This window comes from Nycticebus coucang, chromosome 8 (genome assembly GCF_027406575.1).
Source record: "Nycticebus coucang isolate mNycCou1 chromosome 8, mNycCou1.pri, whole genome shotgun sequence".
In the NCBI taxonomy this organism is placed as follows: Eukaryota; Metazoa; Chordata; class Mammalia; order Primates; family Lorisidae; genus Nycticebus; species Nycticebus coucang.
In genome coordinates, this window is record NC_069787.1 from 90,187,719 (window position 1) to 90,212,316 (window position 24,598).

General features: G+C 47.8%; 1 long non-coding RNA gene across 2 annotated transcripts; it reads right to left on the reverse strand.

Annotated features, from left to right (window-relative positions):
- Nucleotides 1-9,297: 9,297 nt before the first annotated feature.
- On the reverse strand, nt 9,298-24,014 carry LOC128592464 (uncharacterized). 2 transcript variants are annotated; one of them, XR_008381879.1, is made up of 3 exons: nt 23,323-24,014; nt 22,943-23,225; nt 9,298-10,934 (listed from the first exon to the last, which is right to left on the reverse strand). It is a non-coding gene; the product is annotated as an uncharacterized LOC128592464 (long non-coding RNA). The 2 variants fall into 2 exon arrangements; XR_008381878.1 differs by lacking the exon at nt 9,298-10,934 and adding an exon at nt 12,345-14,850.
- Between the last annotated feature and the right edge of the window lie 584 nt (nt 24,015-24,598).

The following is a 24,598-nucleotide window of genomic DNA, read 5'->3' on the forward strand; positions in this document are numbered from 1 at the left end:
GATTACAGAGCCCAGATGCCCATTATCCAGCGGCAACAGTTACCTCCTCATGGCCCATCCTGGCCTATCTTGACCTCATCCACTTTTGCCACTTCCTGGGTCATTCGGGTTTCATCCATACTTCATTCAGCATGTATTGCTGAGAGATTAGCCCTCTTTTTCTTATTGTGGTAGATTGTTTTAAACTATGGTAGATACAACATAAAGTCTAGCACTTTAACCATTCTAAGTGCGCAGCTCAGTGGCGCTGAGTACCCTCGCATGGTTGTAGAGCCGTCACTACCATCCATCTCCAGAACTTTCTCCTCTTCCAAAGCTTGGACTCTGCACCTATTAAATAACAACTCCCCATTCCCGCTGCCCCTCGCCCCTGGCAACCACCATTCTACTCTGTCTCTGTGAATTTGCCTGCTCTAGTGCTTCAGAGAAGTGGAGTCATACAAGGTTTGTCCCTTGGGGACTGGCTTGTTTTGCTTAGCTACAGTTTCACCCATGTTGTAACATGCATCAGAATCTCCTTCATTCCTAAAGCTGAATAATATTCCACTGTGTGTGTATCTGTATCTGTATACAGATATATGTAAAACCACGATTCGCTCACCCATTCATCTGTCAGTGGACGTTTGAATCGTTTCTGCCTTTTGGCTGTTGTGGACGCTGCTGCTATGAGCATGGGTGCACAGACATCTCAGCGAGGTCCTGCTTTCAATTCTGCGTGTATATGCCCACAGTAGAACGGCTAAATCATATCAAATTCCAAGTTTAATTTTTTTGAAAAACCCCGTATGTACTTTTTAAAAAAGCGTATCTACAATGCCATCTTTATACCTACAAATAAATGAATGACTCCTCAATAGCATAAATATCAGCAGTGTTAATTTTCTAACTATCTCATCAATGTCCCTTTTAAAATTGTTTAGTTGTTTGAATCAGGATCCAAAGGAATCATATATTGCAATCGGTTGGCATGTCTTTTCTGAAAAATAAAGTTAATTTTGGAGTAATTTTATATTTGCAGAAAAGCTGCAAAGGTGGTGCACAGAATTTGCATGTATCTTCAACCAGCTGGTTCTGTTAGCAGCTTATGCTAACAGCCAATGTGACTATGGTACACTTGTACCATAATTAATTTCAGCATTAATTTCTTAAAATTAAGAAAATAACATCAGCCCTTTGTTGTTAATTAACTCCAGACTTAATTCCGATTTCACCACCTTTTCTACGAATGTCCTTTTTCTGTTCTAACATCCCACCCAGGATACTATGTTGCACTTGGTTGCTGTGTCCTCCTTAGGCTCCTCCCATCGGTGACACGATCTCGGTCTTTTATTATCTTTTTTATCTTTATCTCAGTCTTTTCTGATCTTGGAAATTTTGAGGGACGGTGGTCAGGGTTTGTAGAATTTTATCTCAATTTGAATTTGTCAGGTATTTTTCTCATGCTCACGTGGAGTTGAGTATCTGGGAAGAATTTCACAGAGGTGACATGGGCCTTTTCATCACAGCCTCTCCGGGTACGTGACACCCCCATGGCATCACTGGTTAAGGTGGTGTCTTCCAGGTTTCTCCATCATACAATTTTTATTTTTGCCCTTTCCATACTCTGTTCTTAGAAAGTGAATTGCTAAGTCCATGATATGTCTATAGGTCTGTTTAATCTATAGAATGGAATCTATATAGAGGGGAATCCTGTCTTCTTTTTTCCCTTGACATTTATTTGTCAAGGAAAAACACTTTTCACACTATTTCCTGTGGTCTGATGCCATTTTACACGTTCCCCTGCCCTCTGAATCTCCTATACACTGGCATCTGTATCTAGAGGCCTGATGTGATTCATGTTTGATAGCTTCAGCAGGACCATTTTGTGGGTGGGGGCATGAACTTCTGTCAGGAGGCGGCTGGTATCTCTTCTGTCCATGCTCAATGTGCTGCTTTAATTCCAACAAAACCCTTAGGTTCCCTCAGAGTTTACCTTATCAAAGTACTTTTTTAGGGGAAGACAGTTCATTTCCCCTCATTGCACATAGTATATTTCAGCAAATCAAAGATTCCACCATGGTAAGAAACACCATTATTTTATGCACAAGAAAAGAAAAATAGTGCCAATTAACTGAAGACATAATGCTTTCTTACTCTGTCAGTATAATTTTGAAGCAAGCTAAATACTGGTAATAAAAATATTAATTGAGTTAGCATTTTCCATTTTGACTAATTCACAGCTTTAGTTTTTCCTTAGTTGAACCTCATTTGCTAGAAGTTAAGTGAAAGTCAGTGGGAGACCTCTGAGGATGGGTGCTGGCTGTGTTGGTGGTAGCCTGTACAGCCTGGGCAAGGGTCTCATCCTCTTTGGGACAGGGCTTTGACTCTTCCTTCTACTACCCCAGTGGAGCCAGCAGTTTCTCTGCTCTTGGGCACTGCCCAGTGTGGGGTCTTTTCTTTTGCATGCTTCTCAGTGACAAAACAGCTCATTCTAATCCTATGTCTTCAACATTCTCCCCTGCACCCCATAAGCACTTGGTTATAGCTTTGCAAGAAAATATAGAATTGTCGTCATTCCTCTAATGGCAAATATTTGCTACGCTACTACTAAATGTATGCTCCGCTGCCCTATTTATAGGCCTCTCTGTGCCCACACCAACTTTTCCTTTCCGTATGGAATCATATTGTAATCTTCTTGATGCTGTTTTATTTTTCTGATGCTATTTTAAATGGTCATTGAGCTCCCTATACTCAGTTGAAGGTGATGCCAATGTGACTAGCTATGGATAAGTGTGAACGTGCACAGGCAGGACAGCCGGGTCAGAGCTGTCCGCTGTGAGATGCTGCCCAGCTTTAGAGATGTTAAGAGTTTTTAAAATGTGCACCTTACAATCAATAAATACAGAGTTTCTGCTTATGTTGCTGGCAAGAATCTCATTCTATTTAACTGGGTAATATCCCTACAGAACTTAGCTTTCATGTTTCAAAAATACTGGTTGTCAGAATGAGGCCAAAAGTCAATCAAGGTATAGTTATTGAGCATTTACCAGAACTAAAGTCTAGTTGGAATAAATATTTGAAAACTCAAACCAATCCCCTTTTCTTGAAATATTAATTTGATCAACCTCATTCTTCCTTCCTATTACATTTCTATAGCTGTTCTGAGCCAAGTTGAAATCTCTTGCTACCAGGTCAGTGAGCTTTTTGTTTCTTTTCTACCTGAGTAATAAATATGCCCGACTATCAAGATTGGGCTTCTTGAGGATCAGCTCTGTGTTTCTCCGTGTCTCTTCTTCCTGCCCTTTCAGTGCCTCCCAAATTAGCCTTCTGAGGTCTTTGCCCAGCACGTGCTTGGTGTTTTTACATTTCTGGGTTTCTGACTCAGTGACCTGTATGTGCCTCTGCCTTAAAGCAGCTTCTTCCCAGCTGACCCGACAGAACATCCCTTTCTTGGGACACTGGGACAGAAAGGGGTCTCTGGACAAAGGCATGTGGCAAACAGCCCTTTCATCACCCCTTCTCGGTGGTTCAATAAGTCCCATCCATGGTAAGGAAGTTTGACTAACTCAAAGCTTTTCCAAACCTATCTCGCCTGAAGCCTTTCCCCATATTTTATTGATTCAGAGAAACTGTTTCTGAAATTGAGATGTGTTTTACAGTTGATTAGATAAGAACATGGTTTGTTCTTTTTTTCTTAGAGGTCTTTGCAACACTGGGGTAAGCCATCGATGGTATTTGAGATTGAGGAGATTCAGTATTCATGGGATGTCTGTGGATATTCTTCAGAGCCAGGGGCAAGAGTACACCACTAAGAAACTCGGCTGTCAGCTCCTCAAACCTCTGCTCTCCCTAGCTGATGGCTTTGTTCTGCAGTTTCAGGGATTCTTCAACTAAGAAACCACAGAACTCCCTGTCCCAGCCTTGTCTGCTTTAGACAATGACCCTGACATACCTTCAGGTAATGGGTGAAAGTTGAAGATGGCCATGTTGGCAGTTGCTTTACACAAGCTGAACATGTCTGTGGAATAATGGTATTTAAAGGATTGGCACACACTTTCCACAAGTTTCCAGATTCACTCCAATCCGTTAAAAATATGTGTTGTATGGGCTGTTTTAAAAACAAAATTAACAGCTCTTTGAGATAGTATTCACATACCATAAAGTTTACTCTTTTAAAGTGTATGACTCCAGCTGGGCACAGTGGCTTTCGCTTGTAATCCCAGCACTCTGGGAGGCTGAGGCGGGCGGATTGCTTGAGCTCAGGAGGTGGAGACCAGCCTGAGCAAGAGCGAAACCCTGTCTCTAAAAAATAGCTGGGCATTGTGGCGGGTGCCTCTAGTCCGAGCTACTCGAGAGACTGAGGCAAGAGAATCACTTGAACTCAAGAGTTTGAGATTGCTGTAAGCCATGGCACTCAACCCCAGGGCGACTGCATGGTTTTTAGTATTTTCACAAAATTGTGTATGGATTACCACTATCTAATTCTGAAACACTTTCATCACTTTGTGGGCTGCTTTGGTTTTCTTTCTAGGGCTATTACTTGAATTTGTCATGTAATAAAATATATTTGAGTATATGAGGCTGGTTCTAAGAAAAATGCAGAGAAATAAAAGTGGCATAAACAAGAAAGCTTTTGGGAGGAAAACTCACAGCATCCTTCCCAACCCCAGGGGGGAATAAGGAGATGGGGAACTAATTAGTGGTAGGGTTAGTTTCTTCTGGGAGTGTCTGACTGGGCCTCCTGGAGTTTGATGGGGTAGGCTATTATGGAAATGATCCAATCAATCTCAACTTTTGCCTAGAAGAAAAGAAGAGGAGGGTCTCCAGACCAGGGAGGTGCCACTACTCCTGGGATGCTTTGCTCTGGCATGCTGTTCTTGGAAGTCCCCAGGAAGGACCCACAAGGGAAGGTTAGTGAGATTCGCGTGAGACCTGGCATTGGGCAGGCCTGGATCTGGATCTCAGTTCTGCCGATGACCTGCTATGTGACTGCACAACTTGCTTTACATCTCTGAGCTCCAGCTTCCTTATCTATAAAATGCTCATCACTGTGTCTGTTTTCTAGCATCGAAGTCAGGAATCAAGAGAATAAGTGTAGGGTACAGACAGAGCTCAGGGCCTGTGGACACTCAGCGTCACTGGTACCTGGAGGAGTCTAATGAGGGAGATGTAAAGCTGGAACAGGTGTTTTGGGCTGTGCTCACCGCACAGGTGGGAAAGATTTCTCTGGACAAAAATTAGAATGCCGTGCAGCATCCCAAAGAAAGAGGTGGGAGAAGCCAGCACTGAGACCAAGAGACTACCTGGATTTATGGGGGTCAAAGAAAAAGGACAAAGTAGTGATTGTGGCCAAGTTAACAGGGTGCTCTGAAACTGCTGCGCCTTCTTTCTTTTTTGGCAGCAGGTAGACAATAAAAAGTGAAGCTGAGGCGGATGTCAAAGTCCAAGAGTGGGGTCCCCTGCCTGTCTTTGGCGATGGGATTATCAGGATTATCAAAAGAGATGTAACTCTGCCCTGAGATACGGTTGAAGCCTGTGGCTCCTTCTCTGGCTGTTTACTTAGGAACATCGCAAAAGCAGACTTCTAAAGACAAAAATTTACATGCCTTTGGCATTTTTAGAAGTTGTGTGAACAGAATTCCCACGGGCGCCTGCTGGTAGGAGGACTCATAGGATTGATCTTTAGCTGCTACTAGGAAATTGCAGGGTTCGGTATTTTTCTGTTAAGTTTTGTAAGGCTGCTCCTTTTAGGCAGGACTAGGGAAGCCAAGGGCCTCAGCCCAGGTAAGAGCAGGTTCTAGAGAAAGTGGGGATTAGTTTCAGTGTCTAAAGTGCTGTCCTCAGGAGGCAGGACTGGAATTCTGGTTTGCATTTCTAAAGAGTGGAGCTCGGGGCATGGTTTGGATATTAGAAGAAGAGGACTTTTAGCTTAAAACTAGTTGTCTGTCATAGAGGTAATGAGGAATGGCTCATCCCCTGAGGCTATGAAAAGTCTGCCACAGATACTGGGCAACTATCACCTGAGGCTACAGCAGACACATCCTGAGATACTTCTCATTCTGAGCTGCAGAAACTCAGTAACAGGACATTCAGTTGGGGCCGGGTTTGGAGGAAGCTGGAAAGTGCATGATGGTCTCTGAGCTCTCTCTGGGTCCCTGGGCCCACTTGATCAGCCACCAGAGCTCACCCTTGTCTGCAGGGCTATCCCTTGCAGTCAAGACACCCTTCTCCCTTCTCTGCTGTAAACACAACCATTCCATAGGGATGCCTGGGTCTCCGCCATCACGGGGGGAGCTGAGTCCAAAACTAATTCACACACTGAAGTGTAAGAGACTGACAGGGCCATATAGCTGTTATTCGCTTCACTCCCACATCCAAAAATTAACATAAAAGAGGAACAGCTGTTCCTTTGGACTTACTGTCCCACAAGAAAATTCCTGCGGGTGAGGTGGTTCTTAATCTTTGCCACCCCCAGGAATCACCTGGAGAGTTTAAAAAACCTGGATACTTGGGCCATGTCTCCAGAGAATAGGATTTCAAGGGGAGGAGTGTTGGGGAAGTTTGGCATTGAAAGTATTTAAAAACTTCCTTTGGTGATTTTAACATGCAGGCAAGGGTGAGGACCCCCCCCCAGTCACATCTGGGACCCCTATTCACTGCAGGTGCTACAGCATGCTCGAAGAGGCCTTTCCTTTCTTTCTTTGCGAGGCAGGTGTCCTCTGCTCCTCTGTGACATGTGCTCCAGGACACCATTCCCCACTGACTAAGCCAGTTTCATTCAAGAGCAATGTGTTAACAAACCCCATTGGCCGCAGAACTAAGCTGAGTCCTTAAGCAGCTTTATTAGTAATGAGAGTTACTGTCCTGAGCAAGGGTACGCATGCCAAGACTTTTCTGGCTTCAGATCTAGCCTATTGAGTGCTCTTTACCCTCTCTGTACCTCAGTTTCTCACTTATAAACTGGGGATAAACAATTGCATCTACCTCACAGTAGCTATGAGGATCACAGTATAGAGTGAAAACAGCCACTAATATTATAAAGATGACCCTTTCATTGCTGTCTGTGTCCTGATTTTTCCTATGTCCTGATTTTATTCCTCATTTCTTAGGAATAAAACAGACCTGCAGACACTGACTAGCTCAGTCCCTAATTGTGGCAAGAGGCAGAAGAGAAATTCTCCGTAGCAAATCAGGGCCTTTGTTGTGCTGGCGTTGGCTTGCTACATGGTTTTGCTGATCCCAGCCACAAGATGGGAAAGAGGGAGCAAGAAAGGGAGTCCGCTGCAGCCACCCCTCCTCTGAGCAGAGCCCGTGTCCAGAGAGCGGCAGAAGATGCCAAAGCAGTGGAGTGGGGGCCTCAGGAGACTGGGGCCTGTAGGGTCCCTGCTTCCTCCTGCCGAGCGTGCTGTCCTTGGGCAGGGCTTTCTGTCCACTGCATGTTCTCCTCAAAGTTCTTACCTCCTCTCCCTGTTGTGCAGGACGTCTGCTTTATATTCATTTTCTCCACCTGTTCTGTCCAGTTTAATGGGTCTGTCATTAAAGATTGATCCCGACAGACAGTGAACAGATATCTGGAAAGCATCCACACTGCTACCTCTTATCTTGTGTCCTGGGGCCTCAGATTTGCAGTGGCTGTGTTTCAACAGCTCGTGGGGAATCGGAGAGGCCCACTTTCGTGGGTGAGATAAATGGGGCTCATCTGTTGAGGTCCTCCCTGTGGACTAACCAGCCATGGTCCAGCCACTGTCCAGTGATGGCCATGGGTGAAGGTGCACTCATTACTACACTAGAAAGACAGTATCAGGCGGCGCCTGTGGCTCAGTGAGTAGGGCGCCGGCCCCATATGCCGAGGGTGGCGGGTTCAAACCCAGCCCCGGCCAAACTGCAACAACAACAACAAAAAATAGCCGGGCGTTGTGGCGGGCGCCTGTAGTCCCAGCTACTCGGGAGGCTGAGGCAAGAGAATCGCGTAAGCCCAAGAGTTAGAGGTTGCTGTGAGCCGTGTGACGCCACGGCACTCTACCCGAGGGCAGTGCAGTGAGACTCTGTCTCTACAAAAAAAAAAAAAGAAAAAAAAAGAAAGACAGTGTCAGGAGCGGAGGCCAGGATGACTCCCAGCCACGGCTGCTGTAACCCTCGTCTCTCTGAGCCACTAAGGATGCCCTTGGAGATATAACCAGTAAAAGCTCATCCCAAGTGAAGCCTTGTCAAAACTCCCCGGGATCTTTCTGGTTGTTCAAGGACAGCCAGAGTTTCTTTTTCTCACTCCATTCCCTCTCTCTCCATCTTCCTCTTTGCAGTCTTGTTTCTCACGGTATCTTCCAACTTGCCAGTAGCACTGGGCATGGGTTAGAGGGGACGTGTTCCTCATAGATCAGCTTAGGGATTGAGGAAACATTTAGGGATACTAGCGTCACCTGTGTCATTTGCCATCTAAAGCAAGCCTGTGTCATTTGCCATCTAAACTCTGCAGTGAGTGAAACTCTTACCCACGTGTGAACTAAGTCATTTTCTGGGGCACAGTAAGTATACTCTCTGTCCTTGCCAGTGGTGACTATGTGACTATGTGACTTCTCTGTCCTTCTGAGTCCTGAGCTCTGCATTCTATTTTATATCTTTGGTTATGTGCCTGTCTCTCTATTTTATTTTTTATAAAATAATAGCATACTGCCAGGCACCAGTAGCTCAGTGGTTAGAGCTCCGGCCTTGTGCACCAGAGGTGGTGGGTTCAAACCCAGCCTGTGTCTTCTTAACCAAAACAACAAAAAGTAGCATACTGTCATTTTGTTTTGCCCCTAGGTTTGTTTTTTGTTGTTTTGCTTTCCAGCATAATAAGCTTCTTGCTTCTTTCCATGTCTGAACACAGGCAGCAACATCACTCGTTTTAATGACTTGGGCATCACAGCACGTTTCTGCGCTATTGCACACCGCTAGCCGGCCCAGGCCTGCAGACTGGGGACCTTGCACCCCAGGCTGCTGCATGAGTCAGGGTCGGACAGGAAGCAGATGGCAACTCCACTGTGTGACTGAGGAATGCTTCATGAAGGCTGCTAACTGCCGTGTGGGCTGTGAAAAGAAACAGCTTGGGAGCCCAACAGCGCCAGGGCCAGCACCAGCCAGTCTGACAGCTCATTTTACTAAGTCTCTTGGAGGCCACGTGACTTGCCCAAGGGCCCATCTGGAGAGAGGCAAAGCCATCTGAGAATCCAGGGTCAGGCCTTCCAGCCAGTAATCTTCACTGGGTTTGCTCTGATCGTCAGAAAATGAAACAAAACAAAAACACGCTTGGTTGTTTAAATTCCATTCATGAATCTAGGAAAGAGTTTATAAATTAGTCTTTTCCACAATCAAGGCCAATTACACGGCTCTTCTGTTATGAGTTTTCATCATTTTTCTATTTACCCAACTTACAAATTGCTTTTTAAGCCATAACTTGCACATTGATTTGTGGCAAATGTTTTTAAAAGCAAATATGTGGAATCAGCACTAAGTGTCCCCAAATAGGATAATGGCCGAGTAAATGAGGATACGTCTGCTCGAGGGGAAATGATACATTTCTTAAACTCAGTATTTCTGAAGAGTTTGCAATAATGTGGAAAATGCGTAGCTGTTATGTTCAAGGAAAATTATGATCTCTAATGTATTTAGAGGATCATCGTAATTATGTGAACTCACACATGCGCGGAGACAAAGAAAAACCCTAACCCTCACAGGAAGAAAAACAGACTGGAAAGGAACACCCCAGCGTGTTCCTGATAATGTTTATCTCCAGGTGAGTGGCTTTTGTTCACTTCTTTCAGCATTTTCAAATTGTCTGCAGTGGTCATCTAAGCCTTCAGGTAAACAACAGCATCACCTTCAACCCATCGCAATTCAAATTTTAAAAAAAGGTCACTGTGATTGATTTGTACTCCAGTGCCTACTTGGAGCCACACCCACAACTCCGACCTAGTCGTTTCTCTTAGGAATCTGTCCTAAAGAAATAATTCTGTTTGCACGAAAAGCTCTAGGCAGGAAGATGTTTACTGCAGGAAATGCCAAACAGTGAAATAAGGGTTAAATAAAATGCGCTTCAGCTACGCAATGTTACCATGTATTCATTAAGAAAGAAAACTGAAAAAAGCATGCACAGTAACATTAAATGGAAAATTCAGCACTCACAAATAAATGTCAAGTATGACTTGAACCGGTTTTTTAAATTGCATAGGTTTTGGAAAATAAATAACCAAAGATGAGGTATTCAAATGGGTATCACGGGCAGGGCAGGGTGGTGGAACTGTTTTTCTTTGTTGTCTGGTCTAATATTTTATATAATGTACTTATCTTGTATTTATAATTTTAAAACATAATAAGTAATTGTTCATGGAGAGTTGTTTCTAAACCACCTGTCCCTAAACCACAATCCAATAGTGAAGGCTGGTAGAGAATAGGCCCTGCTGATGGCTGTGGGGACAGGGGTCTGACTAATTTATTCCAGTGCTAATTAAGCAGTGAGTGAGTGAAAAGAAATTGCTGGGCCTTACAGGGGTCAAGGTGGGGAATGGAGGGATAAGGAATGCAAAACACTCAGGTTAGTGGAAATCACTCCACAGTTCTGGTGGATGATAGCAAAGCCACATCCCTCCCAGCAGAATGGGTCAGGGAAAGGTGCACTGATGGCAGCCTCTGGGTGCACCCCAGAGTAGCACGTGGGAGGCCTGAGTCCTGGGGTCTGAACTGTCAATCCTTAACTGAGGATGCTGAGATTGACCAGAGGGCCCTGCGTCCAGGCGTCCAGCTCCCAGTGGCTGCGATGTGTGCTGCCCTTTGCTCTTGCAATTCTCTTCCTCACCCTCCAGCTGTGGCCGAAATGCATTCACCGAGAGGTCTTCCTTGTTTCCCCTGCCCAGATGGCACATCCATTCAACTGTGTGTCTGCAGCTCAGCACCACCATTCGGAACTGATTTTGTTCTGACTGAAAACAACAGAATAAACACCAGACAGGTAAGGAGATTTAGGATGTTCCAGATACTGTGCTTGGCTACAGGCTGTCAAGAGGTGGGTTAGAGTCTGTCCTCTGAGGACTGGGTCTGTGTAGGGTGCTCCAGTTACCTGCTGCTGTGTGACAAACATTCCAAAACTTCAGAGCTTCAAGTAACCACCACCTTTATTTTGCTCACCTCTGTGGCGTCAGCTGGGGCAGCCAGAAGGCTTGGGCAGGAATCTTCTAAAGCAGCTCCCTAACACAGCCAATGGCTGATGCTGTTGTCAGCCAGGACTTTAGCTGAGACTGTTGGCAGGGAACACCCACAAGTGTTCCTCCCTCTAGGGCAGTGGCTCTCAACCTGTGGGTCGGGACCTATAGGCACTGTATTAAAGGGCCCTGGCATAGGAAGGTTGAGAACCACTGCTCTAGGGCCTCGGCTTTCATCATGGGCTCTAAGGATGAGTGGAGAAACGGAGAGGAAGGGAGGGAAGGAGGGACAGAGACCGAGGACATGCTAGACAGAAGGAAACTGTTGCCTTTTATGACCTGGCCTCAGAAGTGACACAGCGTCATCCTCAGTATAGGTGACCCATATGCAAAGGGCGGGCAGGAGGGGAGTTAGACTCTCCCATTTGATGAGAGAGATGTCAAAGAACTTGTAGGCATGTTTTCAACCCCACTGTGGCCTTCATTGTACCCCTCTCCTCATGTCTGATGCAGAGCCTTGGACAAGATACCTGGCAAAATTGCTGGGTGAGCTGGGTTGCCATCTGGATTGGTGCAGATCTGGGTGCAGAGGACAGTTTGGTGTGAACACACTTGCTTCCCAATGTCATTTAGAAACACAAAATACTTAGAGAAGTAATTCATTTTCTGCCTCCAGCTGCCTCAAGTTTGGAATTTGGGTAGGTTGAGGTTGCTGTCTATCTTTTGCCCCAGTCTCCCCACCCAGCCTTTCCCCCAGTGCTGCAGAGGGCCAGTCCCCTGGTATGATCAAACAGGCCCCCCTCGCCTCCCGTGGGGGATGGCCCAGTCCTCCCTCCAGGCCTTCACCCGTGTGGTTTTCCATGCCCAAGGTCCCTCTCCACTTCTCACTGCTCTTCAGTCTTTACACCCAGCTGGAGCTTTCTTTCTTGGCATTTCCCTCTCATCACCTCCATTCCCTTCCCCTCCATTGCCTTAGTGAAGAGATTAGCAAACTTGTATTCCCAAAGCCCCAACCCCAGTGCTTAGGGAGCTCAGGGCAGCAAAACAAAAGCCCCTGGCACCAGGCAGAGGAGGTAACTGAACTGGCGGGCTGGGGCTGGAGTCTGGCCCCAGGAGGCAGCTCCTGCTTGAAACAGCAAGTTGATTCCATGGGGAACGAAGGATAGATTGATCTTTCCAGAGAAGCAGAAGACTGTGGAGTTTATTAAATGTAATTTTTAAATGTTGATAACTAATTTAAAACTTCAGGGTACAAACAAATTCCCTGAACCACATTTGCCCCACCCTCCCATTCACGACTTTTGACTGAGCAAGAGGGTTTGGGAGGAAAGGCCTGTGGAGTGCAGGGTTTCCTTGGGAGCCCAGAACTTGGAACTGAGAGGGCCTGTGTGCTGAGGATGGAACTTCTGGGGGCTTCTTGAGGGGCCGTAGTCCAGTTTGAGCGAGCCCCCAAATGTGGACTCCACTCCAAGGCAAGGGTCTACCACCTCAGCAGAATGGGTTGACTTGTAGGAAAGTAAAATCTCATTTCTTGCTGCCCTGAGCATGGAGAGAATCATATTCCAAAGCTGAAAGCTGAAATGAAGGCTGGTCAGCTGAGCCTCCCTCGTCTCAGGTTTGTTCCTGGAGAGCAGATTCAGCAGAGCTTTGAGAGAGAGGTTTGCTGGGGGTAGCTTGGGATCAGCACCTCTAGGGAGTGTAGAGAACAAACCTGGCCAGGGCCAGGACCTGAATGGAGTTCAGGGTGACAAAGCCTGCAGTTCTTCCGAGGGAGAGCTGTGGGCTCTTCCTAGTTCTGTTGACCTGCCTGGGGGTGAGGGTGTTGGGCCTCTTCACCCTACAATGACCAGTCTTGGAATGCAAGCTGTCCTTATGAGGAGAGTGTGACCTTGGGTGAGATGGCTCTGCAGCTGAGGCCAGATCTCAGGGGGAGCCATGGGCTCTAGTCCTGGAAGTCAAGGATAGTTGGGCCTGTACCACTCTGATTTGCTAGCTTCGTGTGATAAGTTCTGGAAGCAGATTCTTCAGATTCTTTGGGGCTTCTGTTCCTTATGAATGTTACAGAAGGTAGAGGGTAAAGTTCAGCTCCCTCCTCCCTGCAGCTCATCTTGAGGGTGTAACAATGCTCAGTGTCCTTCCTGCCCCAGTGTTCCCTCACCTGCCCTTGCACCTCTGCCAGTCCAGGTGATTTAGCCGGTGGGATGACTGAGACCCTCACCCTGGAGAGGCCTGAGCCCCAGCTTACCACCCCCTTCTTGTCAAAACTGGGTGCAGAAGAACCAAGATGTACCCTGGGGACCACCTGGGCACCAAATGTATTCTTGCCAGCCACTGTGTAGAACACTCTACTTTCCCCAATGACCAGGGTCAATTAGGCGGGATGGTGACATCTCAGCTTTCCTGTGGGTCCCTCAGCAGCAGGAGCCCCAGTAGCCAGAGCTCAGAGTCTGATGGACTCTCAGTGTCACTGGTGGAAGTGCCTCCTTCTCTGGACACCAGGATCTCTAAGCCACAGGGCTGCGGGTGGGACACTGAAATAGTCCAGGTGGGTTCCTGGAAGTCATGGTTAAGTTGGGCCACTCAGGCTCTCACCCCTGAGTGTCCGTGCTGCCTTCCCCTCGGGGTGCCAGGGAGACAATGTCTCTAGAAGGGCGCCCCCGCCCTGGAACCATCCCCAGCAGATGCTTCAGTGGCACTGCAGTGGCCATTGCTCCCTGCAGGCCGCAGCCTCTGGGGCTGAGAGTGTGGTATCATTGGGGCCCTGTGGTCCCTTGCCTTTGCTGTAAAGTGGGTCCCTTGGTCTGTCACAGTGCTGGGTGACATCCTGTACCAGAGACCACATATCCTGCAAGCACTGCCTGAGGTCTGCAGGCAGGAAAGGCAAATCCAAGCCCATGTGTGGGTCAGTTCCACTTGAGGAGAATGGCTGCTGCCTCTCAGGAGAGTCACCTAGCACTGAGCGTCTGGCCCGGTGCTTGAGGGACGTTGAAGTTTCAACCCCCCAGTGTGGGCCTCTGTGGCTGTCAGGTAGCACACTGGCGCTGGGTCAGCCTTGGAGAGCAGGAGCCTGTGCACAAGCTGCCACCTGCCACTGTGACTGCCCTGCCTGTGTGGCCAGTGACAGAGGCTGGGAAGGTCACACTGACCGCAGGCTGTGTAGTGCCTCTCTTGTGGTGGGTGCTCTGTGGTGGACTTTGCCATGTGACATAACCCTATGCCCAGGCCCGTAGACCCATCCACGCGCCTCTTCCCCAGAACTCCTTGGTCTCCATCTTCCAATTTTTCTCTTCCAGTCCCTTGAGGAACCAGCCCAGTCACTCCCTACTGTCTGTAAGCCTGTGCGGATCCTAAGTCAGGGCCACTTCTCTTTCCTTAGGGGGGGTTATTGCTCTGCTGCCCTGAATGAAGCTGTGGTCAACTTTTGGCCCTCACCCATAAGCTGGGCTGAGCCAAATGCAGCCTTTCCCCCACCCTTGTGGCTGTGTATGTGGCTAGAGTGGGCAAATGACATGAGGTCTGGGCCATCTGCTTGTACAGGTGACTTGTGCCTTCTGGCCCTGCTTGGACCTAGTCTTGGAGATGCCTCTTCCGTCTCAGGACGAATTGCTGGGTGTGACAGAGCCCAGCTAGTGATGGCAGCTCACGTGTAAGGGAGGCAAAAGTTTACCTCTGCCCTCTTAGGGCATTTTGCCTGGACCTGAGAATTCAATTGATATAAGATGGGTCAGTAGGAGAAAAACATGCATATTTGTTTAATACAAGTTGTATGTGGCACGGAAGCCTTCAAAAAGAAACAAAGACTCAGTTAGAATTGAACACTTACATACTGAACTGAACGTACTAAGTTGTGAAAAAGTAACTAAATTATGTGGGAAGACTAAAAGAAGATAAGAATTATTTTAACCAGGTCTGTACAGAATTTTCTTGGTCCTACCTTCTCATCCTTGATGATAAGGATGTTACTTCCCTTCTAGTGTAGGGAGAGCATTCCTCATGTGAAAACTTACCTCCAGTTTTTTACACTTGATCTTAGCCAAAAGACTAAGAAGCGATATCTCTTGCTTTTAAGAACCAGTGTGAGCTGGGCATGGTGACTCAGGACTATGTCACTGGAACAGAGGATCAAGAAGTGACAAGCATGTCAGGGACATCAATGAGATATGTGCAGTCCAGAGGGGCAGGAAGTAACCACTATGAGGACTCAGGCAGCCCCCAGACCTCCTGAGTCTCAGCTACTCAGGAGGCCGAGGCCGGAGGATCACCTGAGCCCAGGAATTTGAGGCTGCAGTGAGCTACGATTATACTGGTAATCTAGCCTGGATGACAGAGCAAGACCCTGTTTCTTTAAAAAAAGGAAAAGAAAAGAAACAACATGAAGGTTGGAGTGATCTTTTTGCATTTGCTGTTTTTCAAGTGTCTTTATAATCAAAATAGTTAACATGCCAGAGTGGCATATTTAGGGATGGCACAGTCTTACCTCCTCAAGCAGCATGGTTACTTTAAGTCCCACAGCCAGGCAGTCTCCACCCAGGAACTTGCCAGGATCTGTTTTTCAAAACGTACATAATTCTGCCCTGGAGATGGTGTGGGCTTCCTCTAGAATGCTGGACATCTACATTGTTCTCTTATCCCACCCAGAGACCTCTAATATCATACAGTCTGTGGGTGTGTAAAGCCCAAGTGGCTGGGCCCTTGCACAGCAGCCTGGTGCCCTTTCCCACCCAGGGCCCCACTCAACTTGCTTCTCAGTCCATAGTCCCAAGCAGGGTCCCCGAGATGGAACATGCTGTCTCTGGGCCTGAAGAGTCCTACAAGGCATTGCAATTCCTTCTCAGTGGGAGATACAAGAAGCAGTAACATGTCTGTTACTTCTGAGAGGGCACTCTGCATGCCCCAGACCAGTGGGCTCTGAAACACTTGCCCGGTCTGGGGGCTGCCTGAGTCCTCGTAATGTTTACTTCCTACCCTCTGGAATGCACATGTCTTATTGACGTCCCTAACATGTTTGTCACTCCTTGATCCCGTGTCCCAGTGACATAGTCTCAATGTAGAGGACTAAAGATGTTCCAAGGGCTATCCAGGTGAGATGGATCCCCACGTTATGACAGAGAGCCAGAGAATTAACATAGCCCTCGGGCAGTGTCAACAATGCATGCTGCTGCCTATCTGGAGGGAAAGTTTCTGATCCCCATTTTTTATAAGGATGGAAAAAAAGGAAAATGCCTTTGCCAGACTGAGTGCACAGCATATACATGAGGCCTCGCTGATCTGCTCTAGCAAAGGTACCACATCTGGCATCAGCAACTGAGGTTACTACTTGGTTAAGTGTGCAGTAGTTCACTGTCATCCTTCGGGCTTTTGGAAGTGACCACCACCCTTGCATTTTTTTTTTTTTTGTAGAGACAGAGTCTCACTTTAGGCCCTCGGTAGAGTGCCGTGGCCTCACACAGCTCACAGCAACCTCCAACTCCTGGGCTTAGGCAATTCTCCTGCCTCAGCCTCCAGAGCAGCTGGGACCACAGGCGCCCGCCACAACGCCCGGCTATTTTTTGGTTGCAGTTTGGCCAGGGCCGGGTTTGAACCCGCCACCCTCGGCATATGGGGCCGTCGCCCCACCGACTGAGCCACAGGCGCCGCCCCACCCTTGCATTTTTTAGCATGTTTTAGGGTAGCCTGGTCTGTGCCCAAGGATGTGACAATGGCAGGGGAGGGGTAGCTTCAGGGACTTCCATTTGGCCCTTCTGTTATGGTAGCTCCCTCCCTGCAGGCCAAGAAACCAACAAGGGGATTTTGCTCCCAAATGCATCCATTAACATTGCACATTTGGGGATCAGAGAAATGACCACCAATCCTTTCCAGGGACAGCCACAGGGATCCATATCACCTCAGAGTTTGTTGTTGAGGTCAAATAAGATGATTCACAGAGGAAGATTTTTTGTTTGTTTGAGACAGAGTCTCACTCTGTTGCCCTGGGTAGAATGCTGTGGCATCGTTATAGCTCACAGCAACCTCAAAGTCTTGTACTCAAATGATCTTCTTGCCTCAGCCTCCCAAATACCTGGGACTGCAGGCATGCACCACAATGCCGGGCTAGTTTTTCTATTTTTAGTAGAGACAGGGTCTCTCTCTTGCTCAGGCTGGTCTTGAACTCCAGCAAACTGCCCGCCTTGGCCTTCCAGAGTGTTAGGATTACTGGTGTGAACCACCACACCCAGACAGGGGAGGATGCTTTGTACTACATAATAAGTGACAGTTGTTATTTTTCACTTTCTCACTCAACAAGCATTGATGAAGCATCTGCTCTCTGCTGGGTGCTGTGCTAGATGTGGGAGTGTTCTGAAAATTTTCCATGATTCCTCCTGTAAGTGAAAACTTTATGCCCCGGAGCTGGGATGAGCAGCTCTGCACTGATGCTTAACACACAGTAAACATTGCACCATGGAGGGAGAGTGGGAGCTCAGAAGGAAAGCCTGGCACATGACAAACCTGACCTTTGTGACAATTCTTCCTGCTGCTCTAGACTGTGCTGGAAAAAAAAGAATGTTGCCCAAAAGCTATCAGGAAGCTCTGCAGGGGGCAGGAGTGCACTCTCAGGGGAGGGCCCAGGCTTGGAACAAACTGGGTTGGAATCCTAGCACTGCCAGATTAATGGACTGTATGTATCCTCTAGCAGGTTACCATGCCTCTGAGTGCCAGTTTCCTCATCTATGAAATGGGTATAATGAGCCCTGCTTTGCAGAGCTGTTGTCATTGTAAATGAGCTGCTATAAAATAGCTAAGTGCCTGGGTGTAGTTCCAGACACAGCCTACTTTAGAGTGATAACTCTGTTCCTCTGTTGGGTTCCTTGCCTTTAAGACCGATAGAGTGTTGGCCAAGCCCAGAGTCAGCTTCACGGAGACTGTCAAAGTTGGGTCCTCCAAAGGCCCTTACCCCAAATGCCTCGGGCCTGCCTGTGCGGGACACTGCCCCTTTAGAAAGCTGTCCTTTGCACCTTTTTCACCTCATGAAGCCCCTGTCCCTGATACCTCCTTTTTGTATGGCACTTACTTGTCACTAACATGTCCCGTTTGTGTGGTGCTTACTTTGTCCTACCCAAGTTACCTTTTGGTCTTTCCAATAGCTTTGGGAAGATCTCGCCCAAAGTCATTCAGCTGGAGAGGGAAGAGCTGGAATTTGAACCCAACATTCCCTGTGAAGTTCTCAGTTAGAGGCAATTGGCGTTCTTAGCTCTTGACACTACTACAAGAATGTTGTCTTGAAAACCACATTCTACCACTGTGGATGTGGTACAAGCAAGATAACCCTCATCAGTTAAAAATAAAACAAAATTGGGCCCAGCGTGGTGGCTCATACCTGTAATTCTAGCACTATGGTAGGCTGAGGTGGGTGGGTTGCTTGAGCTCAGGAGTTTGAGACCAGCCTGAGCAAAGTGAGACCCCATCTCTACTAAAAATAGGAAAAATTACCTGGGCATTGTGGTGGGCACCTGTAGTCCCAACTACTTGGGAGGCTGAGGCAGGAGGATTGTTTAAGCCCAAGAGTTTGAGGTTGCTGTGAGCTGTGACATTATAGCACTCTACCCAGGGTGACAGAGACTCTGTCTTAAAAAAACAAAACAAAACAAAAGTAAGATCCTCCTCCACATCTTGAGTACCCTGTCTACATCACATCTACTCCAGTCTCTCCAGACCCTGGAGCAGTGCCTGGTCTGAACAATTTCATGAGAGCTAATAGGCAGACAGACAGATAGACATGTAAACAGACACACTGCTTATGTGCTTGACACGCATAAGCAGTCCATGAGTTACAAACATCCAACTTACGTAGAACTCTCACTACGAATGGAGGATGTTAAAACATCCGAGTCACACTGATGAACAGAGGCTATCACAGATAATAGGTAAATGTACCTGTTCAAGCTTACATACAAATTCAACTTCCAAACAAGCCTACAGAACCTATTCTCATTTGTAACCTGGGGACTGTTATTTAATCTTTGTAACAGGTGCCTGTGGCTCTGTTGTACAGACAAGAGCCCCACTGAGAAGCTGAATAACTTGCCATGTTCACACATAGGGCAGAGACTGAAACAGCCTGGCCACAGGATTTCAGAGCCTGACCCAAGCCCTGCACCACATGGCCATTCGCATAAACACGTTCAGGAAATGTTTATAGAGTAAAGCACGGAGAGCACGTTGCAGGCAAGGGGAACAGCTGAGCAAAGGCCGGAGGGGTGAAGCCGCTCTGCATGTTCTGGGTCGCTGGAGCACGAAATGTGGTGGGTCACAGAAATGAGAACTGAGGTGCTGCCCCTCTTTGCAGGGACTGTGCGGGCTGGAATTTGTAACTTCATTCAGAGCTGTGCCACTTGGTCCTGCCAGGGGATCTGGGGCACAGTGTTGAGGTCTCCACCTCCACCAGCAGCTACATCCCAACGTCAGGCTCTACTGCCAGGGAGCAGGGAGCTAGCACCATCCCCGGCCCTCTGCCTAGGCGCTCCGGCCTGGAGGGCTGCCTCTTCTTTGGAGTGTGTGTGTGATTGTTGTGGTAACCAGCTAAGTGCATCTATGTTTAAAAAAACAAACAAGTAGAAACAGCTCCCGGCTAGCCTGGATCTCGAGAGCAGTGAGGTTCACTATGCCACCCAGAATGTGGCTTTAAAGTAACAGATCTAAGACAGACTCTCTGCTATACCACTTTGCTGGGGGGCTTGGGCTGGGCTGTTATCTTCCCAATGAATACCACATTTCTCCAGCTGTGACTTGGCACAAAAATACCGTAGATAGCTGGCTCTAAAGACAGAGGGCACAGCACTACCAAGTATCATGTGTCCACTGACGGCACTCTTGGCATGATGCTCTGGAGGTGCTAGCTCATACGTTCCCCCAGCCTCAAGTCAGAAGTCTGGGTGCCAGCAATTTATGAAGGGAGTGTTCCCAGGAGAACCCAATAGGGCAGTGGGCAAAACAGGCTGGTGGGGAGAAGCAGCCTGGGAAGGGGGAGAGTTCAGGCACAGGGACAGCCTCAGCCAGATTCCTGGGGAGCTCTGGGTTTGTCTCACCTGAAGCAAAGGAGCTGACTTTGTCAGTTATTGGCCACAGCCTGCTGGGGGTAGGCAGGGTCTGTAAAACTCCCAGGCTGTGCATAAGAGCAAGTGGCCACAGTGTCCAGGGGTGGGGGCAATCTCCAACCTGAGAGTGGCAGGGTTTGGCCCTGAGGACCAAAGCACACAGAATCTGGGGAGGGATGCACAGAGCTGCTAACAGGGTTGGAAGAGTCTGCGTGCACTTGGACTTCTTCACTTTACTCTAAGAGCTTTCCACAAGCCCAGGCAGCTGGGACCAGGACCTGTTGCCTTGCTAGAGAAGAAAGTTAACAAAATCTTGACTTTAAATTCGAAAGCTTTTGTCAGGTGTAAGAAGGAAGATGTTTGGAAGGAAATGTGATCTACTGTCCCCCCCACAAGAGAACTGTCTGGCCTCTGGGAAGGACCCCTGCCCAAGGGCACCTTAGTCGGCTAGATTTGACTCCAGGTTGGAGTTCTATCCAGGATGAGAGGGTTAAGCAGTAGTTTTCTGCAGCTGTTTGGGGGCAGCCAGAGGGAATATGCCCAACGGCCTGGAGTGGGTAAGTGGAACTGGGAGATGAGTATGGAACGGTAGCGCTTGCATTTATCATCTACTGCTGCATAACAAATTCCTCCAAAAACTCACAGCTTCAAACAGCAAACATTGTCTTCCAATTTCAGGAATTCAGGAGCAGCTTAGTTGGTGGCTCTGTGTCAGGGTTCTCAGAATGTCTCTGACCAGAAGATCCAGTCCCCAGGAGGGGCCCAGGCCTGGACACAGTACACACACAACCTGTGATCTGAGGCCAAGAAGTAGGTGGCCTGTCATCTTGTTTATCTTTCCAGGGTATCTGTGAGACAGCTGGGAAAACTGGGGCAGAGGTGATTTTTCTTGGCCTGACTTCAAGGAGGTTGAGCTGGGGCTGGAGTGTAGGTGTCCAATGGCAGCTTCTGCTGAGCCTTCTGCACTCTGGGCTTTGTACTGGGGTGTGGCAGGAGCAGGCACCTCTTAGGCCTCTATCAACGGGGAACACAACTGGCCCGGGGCCCTGCCCCAGCTCTTCATTCCACCCCCTGGTGCATGCGAGGCCACCCTTCCCACAGGCCCATGTAGTAAGTCTGAGAGCGCAGGGCATTAGGCCAGCCCATTCCTGGGAGATGGTGGGCTGCTTGGGTGCCCCCTACCCTTAGCTCGCTGACTCCCGACGGCTTAGCTGATCCTTTCCCGGATGGTGAAGTGGTCTAGGATTCCACTCAACCTGCCTTTCTCCCTTACTCAAAGTTAGGTAGCCGGATAAAATACAGGACGCCCAGGAAAACCCAAATTTCAGATAAAACACCAACAATTCTTAGTATAATTATGTCCCAAATATTGCATGGAACATATTTATACTAAGAAATTATTTGTAGTTTCTCTGAAATTCATATTTACCTTGGTATCCTGGCTATTATTTGCTGAATCAAGTGACCCTACCTGGGGCCGGACTTATACTGCAGCCTACTCTGCTCCCTCTCCGCTTTCTGTCACACGTGCATTTCCTGAAATAAAATCATGGTGTATTTAATCCTTTCTTGGCATCTAATTCTCAGAGAATTAGGGTACTATGGTGGCAGGGCAGGGTGGGCTGGGAACACTACATGGGCAGGCTCGACTCACAAACATCTAGGTCCACTGGAGCTGGCCCGGGCCTGGGAGAGGGGTCCTCTTTTGCTGCTCAGTCACAGCAGTGAGGAAAAGGGAAGGGATCTACTCCTCCAAGGTCCAACTAGGAATGCAATTTCCAAGTGTAAGGAAGTTCTCCGAGAATTCCCTGGGGAACAAGGGAAAATCCAGATTCCTGGGTCCCTCCCTCCAGGACTTCCGTTAGATTAGCAATTTGCAGTCTTGCAGGCTCCACAGTTGATTTTGAAACAACCACAGAGAAAATAACTCCGTACATTTTGTGAAACCCACTTGTTTGATGCTCCCTCCAGGTGGTGAACAATTAAGAGTTTAGCAGTCAAGATGTCAAGACGAGGAGTAAGTTTACTTTCCTTTCTCCCTTCTACACGATTTTTTTTTGAACACTTTCTCTGGGTTTGGAAAAAATTGCTAAGATTTTGGGTCCCTGAGAAGATACAGTATACATTTTAAAATTTGTTAATGTAGGTCCAGGCGCCGTGGCTCAGGCCTGTAATCCAAGTGATCTATGAGGCTGAGGCAGGTGGATCGCCTGAGTTCAATGGTTTGAGACCAGCCTAAGCCAGAGCAAGATCTTGTCTCTAAAAATAGCCAGGCGTTCTGGCGGGAGCCTGTCGTCCCAGTTACTCGGGAGGCTGAGGCAAGAAAATCGCTTAAGCCCAAGAGTGTGAGGTTGCCGTGAGCTGTGACACCACAGCACTCTATGGAGGGCAACAAAATGAGACTCTGTCTCAAAAATAATAATAATAAAATAATAAATAAATAAATAAAAATTAAATTAATGAGAGCAGCATAAATTACTTTTCTCCTTGCCTGCTAGGAGGCTCAGAGCAAGATTTTTCTGTTAAGTTGCAGCAATCTTTCTAAATCAGGATTTCCCATAGAAGAAATTCCTGCCCCCTGCCAAGCAAACACACTGAAACTTTGTTACAGTCTTTCATTCCAGGTCTTAGTAGTGGATTGTCTCTTTGTTTCTTATCATCAACACCAGCCTCCCATCCTTTCAGCAGCATGCTCAGTACAAACCAGCCCTCACTTACCTGACTGCGGAGTGGGAGGCGTTTCCGGGGCCAGGTGAATCTGTTTCTGTGCTTCCGTGAGAGGGTTAAGCCCAGAGAGCATAAGGGCCTCTGCAGAAGAGCAGGCCAGGTGCCACCCTAAGAGGCAGAGCTGGGTGGAGGTGGGATGGTGTAATCCGTGTGTTTGGAATGGGTGTTGGTTGCTTCTGCTTCCAGGCCAGAGAGGCGAGGCAGAGAAGGAATGTGCTGACTCATCCACTTCTCAGTCTCCAAGGGTAGAGAGCTGCCCTGGGGCCCAGAGAATCTGGAAAGAAAAGACAGACATCACACGAAGCCCGTGAGAACTGGACTCCCAGCCGAAAACGTTCAAGTCCTCTGCAATTCAACTTTCCACCACCAACCTGGTACCGAGGTCCTATGAGGTGCAAGCCCCATTTTGGGGGTGGACTTGGGTTCATCATCAGACCACCAAGTTCTTACTTCTGGATCTGCCTTTGGTTAAAAGAATCAGGCTTCTCATTTTACCAGAGGCTTCAAGCCGGTCTTTTCAGCCTCAGTGAGGTGAGGGGAAGTCATGTGAGCCACGCCATCTACAGAACAGGCAGCTAGGGTTGGGGTGATATGGAGGGGCTCTGAATGCCCGTCTTGCCTCTCATTCGTTCCTCTGCCCCAGCACTGTGAAGGCTGCATGTGCAGATAGAAGCCTGGTGGGGCTGGAAGTCCAGTATGGGGCGGTCTCAACGTGTCCACCCTGCCGGGTGCAGGGCAGCAGTGACCTCTCCTGCTTGGAGTCAGAAGGTGTTTGCACAGTGCCACCGCCCTCTGTTATGGGTCCTATAACCAGTTTCTCCGCCAGCCATGTGGACGTGTAGTTTTTCTTTTAAATGGAGATTCAATTCTAGGGGGCTGGGGCTAGAAAGAAGAGGCTCAGATCTGAGCTCAGTCCATCTTCTGGAGGGCCCCAGATGGAGAGTCACCTGCCAGAGAGAGAGAAAGGAATTTGGGGCAATGATGATGAGACTGGGGAGTCAATGCAGCACGTGCAGGCCTGAGAGCCGAGCTGGAGCATGCTCAGGGGCCCCAGGGAATTCAGTTTTGGGAGGCCACGCAGTGCCTATGGGAGCAGTAAGGGGTGATGTTCCTGAGGTTGGGGGCCCCACCATCTTCAAGGGCTATCAGCTTATTCTGGGGACAGTGGAGCACCATGGAAGGATTTTAAGCAGGGAATTAATGTGGTCAGGTTTGCATTAAAGAAAGACCACTGTAAGTTCCGTGGGCAACTCCCAACATTTACTGTATCTAGAAAGCTGTCCTCGGCAGAGATCTTACTACACCCATCCCCTGGAAAAGAGTCTTTGAGTCTAATGATGTCCATCCGTGACTTTAGGTATTTTTTAAAAAAATACTTATTTTAAATTATGAATATTCCAATACGGAAAATTACTTAGATTTAACAGAAGTTACAGTTTGCTGCATTTGCTTCAGATATTATTTTATTTCAGAAATAAGAAGTAACACATATTGACGTATTTCTCTCCCTGCCTGCCCAAAGATCAACTTCTCTTTTTTTTTTTTTTTTTTTTGAGACAGTTTCAAGCTGTTACCCTGGGTAGAGTGCCATGGCATCATAGCTTGCAGTAACCTCCAACTCTTGGGCTCAAGCAATTGTCTTGCCTC